Source organism: Pinus tabuliformis, chromosome 1_2 (genome assembly GCF_031772625.1).
Source record: "Pinus tabuliformis cultivar Carrire ecotype Pingquan chromosome 1_2, CPIR1, whole genome shotgun sequence".
Classification (NCBI taxonomy): domain Eukaryota; kingdom Viridiplantae; phylum Streptophyta; class Pinopsida; order Pinales; family Pinaceae; genus Pinus; species Pinus tabuliformis.
In genome coordinates, this window is record NC_142298.1 from 720485503 (window position 1) to 720489340 (window position 3838).

Here is a 3838-nt window from a genome sequence, read left to right on the forward strand (position 1 = left end):
TAACTAGAATGCCCTTTAACCCAATAAAAATTAAATATTAAAAAAAATATTAAGTGGTTAATAATTAAAATTTATATTAAATCTAAATACATAATTAAATTTACTTAATATTTTTCCCAAAAAGTGCTCTATGAAACGTTATCCTATTTAAAAAGGCCAATGGACGCCACTTTCATTATAATTGACAAAGTTAATTGTATATATAACCCTCACCCGGAAGACATTCACGCATTCTTTGTTCACATCACTAGAGAATCTGCCGGTGAAGGAACCATACAGTACGCAATTACGTGTCTTACAGTCGTGGACTTAAATCTCAAGAAAATTCTTGACAATGGAAGTTGCTGGAGCAGACATGCAGAGTGTTGCAACGGCAGAGAAATGGAGCAAGGCATTACGCAAGGTTTTTAAGGGCGTGGTGGTTTTAACAGTCACTGCCACTCGTGATTTCGATACTGAGAGCGCCGGTGTCTTTAAAGCTACCGGTTTCGTTGTAGATAAGCAACGCGGGCTCATGCTCACGAACCGCCATGTCGTCTGTCCCGGACCTGTTGTGGCCGAGGCTACGTTTCTCAATAACGAGGAGATTCCGGTTTATCCTCTGTATCGTGACCCTGTTCATGATTTTGGATTTTTCCGTTTTGATCCCGCAGCAGTTCGGTTTATGGAAATTGAGGAAATCCCTCTTGCACCAGAGGCTGCAGCTACTGGATTGGAGATCCGGGTGGTGGGTAATGACAGTGGTGACAAGCTTTCGGTTTCTGCAGGAACCCTAGCCCGACTGGATCGAGCGGCCCCTGTTTACTCGCCGATTAAGTACAATGACTTCAATACATTTTATATGCAGGCAGCTTCAGGGACAAAAGGAGGCTCAAGCGGGTCGCCGGTAATAAATTGCGAGGCACAAGCAGTTGGATTAAATGCGGGTGGTAGACAAGAAGGTTCTTCTGCATATTATCTTCCATTGGATCGAGTGGTAAGGGCTTTGCAAATTTTACAGAGGTGCAAGGATGAGTCAGACACTCGAACGCATGCAGTCCATATACCTCGAGGGACACTTCAGATGACTCTTCTTCACAAAGGATTCGATGAGGCACGTAGGTTAGGGCTTCAAGGCGAGACTGAAGAATTAGTGAGAAAGGTTTTTCCCAAAGAGACGGGAATTCTGGTTATAGATTCTGTGGTGCCAGGAGGTCCTGCTGACAATCATTTAGAGCCAGGGGATTTACTTGTCAGTGTGAATGATGAGACTGTCACTCATTTCTTGAAGTTGGAGACAATTCTCGATGATAATGTAGGAAAGCCGATAAATTTACATTTTGAGAGGGGTGGTGTTCCTATAAAGATTACTTTGGAGGTCCAGGACTTACATTCTATAACTCCAAACAAATTTTTGGAACTAAGTGATGGCATAATTCATCCTTTATCCTACCAACAGGCTAGGAATTTCTCCTTCAACTGTGGTCTAGTGTATGTTGCACAACCAGGGTACATGTTGTCAAGCGCAGGTGTTCCTTCTCATGCTATCATTAAAAAATTTGCAGGGAAGGAAATTACAAGGGTCGAACAATTTATATCTATTTTGTCAGAATTACATCGAGGATCACGGGTTCCTCTAGAATTTGTGAAACATCGAGATCGTCATCGCACGATGGTTGTCCTTGTAACTATTGACAGGCATGATTGGTACGGAGAACCTCAACTATACACTCGAAATGATGAGAGTGGATTGTGGAAAAGGACGCCTGCATTCTTGCAAATCCCATTTTCAGAAGATGAACAAGTTGGCGGAACGGAAGTGGATTCAACAAAACTCATTACCAGTCCAGGATTGAAAAGTATTGTTAGCAATGTAAATGGTGGGGGTGATATGCCACAGTTCCATTCTTTTCTTTCAGACTCTATCAGTATTGACAGAAGCAAGGCGAAGAGGAGACGGCTGGATGATCAAGATGAGCCGGGTACAACTCTGGAAATTCAAACCCCATCTTTAGAGGAAGCCATAAAACCAAGCCTTGTCATGGTTGATGTCGATATAACACCATTATTATCAATGATTGATTGTGTGCGGCATAAACCTCTTCCTCAAACCGGGGTGGTGGTCTATCATTCTAAAACCATAGGAATAGTGGCGATTGACAGGAATACAGTTCCCACATCTGTGGCAGATGTCATGTTATCATTTGCTGCATACCAAGCGGAAATCCCTGGGCAGGTTATTTTTCTTCACCCTGTACACAATTATGCATTAGTGGCATATGATCCTGTCGCACTAGGTCCATCGGGTGCTGCAGCTGTACATGCAGCTGTTCTTCTTCCTGAACCTGCTTTGCTTAAAGGTGATGTTGTGCATCTTGTTGGTTTGAGAAAGAGCTTAGAACTTGCATCACGCAAGTGCATTGTCACAAGCCCACAAGTTTCATTGAATATTGCTGTATCTGACATTCCCCGTTATAGAGCAATGAACATGGACGTAATCGAATTAGAGGCACATTTAGGGAATTTATTTGCTGGAGTATTAGTCGACGATCATGGAAGGCTTCGGGCATTATGGGCTGGCTTCTACAGTCCCGACAGATATAATAATCCGGTTGTGAGTGGAATTCCAATTTATGCTGTCAGCCAGATTTTAGAGAGGATTATTCACGGATCTGCAGGTTTACCTTTGCTTGTTAACGGAATGAAAATCTCTATGCCCATTGTCCGCATTTTAGAGGTTGAACTTTGTACAACCTTACTTTCAAAGGCGCGCAGCTTTGGGTTAAGTGACAAATGGATTAGTGATTTAGCAAACAAAGATCCTCTGAGACAGCAGGTGTTGCAAGTCAAGTGTTGTTTTGCCGGATCACGAGCAGCAGGTACGCTGGAGGCTGGTGACATGCTGTTGGCCATAGATGGGAACCTGGTTACCAATTATCGGGATGTTGAGAATGCTTGCCAGCTGGTTGAAAAGAGCAAGGATGAGCAAGGTGATCTAAGACTTACAATTTTCCGGCAGGGTAAGGAGATTGAAGTTCTTGTGGGCACAGATGTAAGAAGTGGGCTTCAAGTCACGCACATCGTAGGTTGGTGCGGCTATACTGTACAGGAGACAAACGCAGCTGTCCGCTCGTTGGGATTTTGGCCTGCCGAAGGTAACGGTGTATACCTGTCGGGATATAATTTGGGATGCCCCGCTGATAGGTATGCAGATCATACTGAGGATTGGATTGTTCAAGTAAATGATAAACCGACGCCTGATTTGCAGACCTTTGTAAATGTAATAAAAGAGTTGGAACACGGTGAATTTGTTCGTGTTAAGATATTGAATTTAGATGGAAAACGCCATGTTTTTTCTTTGAAGCAAGACTTGCATTACTGGCCGACGTGGGAACTTAAATTTGACAAAGAAACGTCAACATGGATTCGAACAACCATTAAATCGATCTCTAAGAGCTAAGAGCATGATCTCTTAGAGCATCTCATGTCCCAAATAGAATGATCAAATTTTCATACACGGAGATGCAAAGAGCATTATGAACTGGATCACGGATTTTACACTTTTCAGTCTTTCCTATATTTTTTACCTGGATGAGGTGTATTAATTTTTTTTAGAAAATTGTCAGCCCATTACATTCACCAATATATAAAGAACAGAATAGAGCCATAAATTTTTTTCAACTAGATGCGGTGTATTAAAATTTTGATAAATAATTGGCAGCGCATTACGTTCACTCATATATAAAGAACAGAACAGAACCAGTAAGATCTTCTTTTAAAAATGGCATCGACTAAGATCTAGCTGAGTATGACTTAGCTATATATGCAGATATATCAATTCCATAGAGGAAATCTTTTT

The 3838-nt window shown here is 41.9% G+C and overlaps 1 pseudogene; it reads left to right on the forward strand.

The window, feature by feature from the left end:
* The first annotated feature begins 334 nt into the window (after positions 1 to 334).
* On the forward strand, positions 335 to 3439 carry LOC149207776 (protease Do-like 7 pseudogene; annotated as a pseudogene).
* The last annotated feature ends 399 nt before the right edge of the window (positions 3440 to 3838 follow it).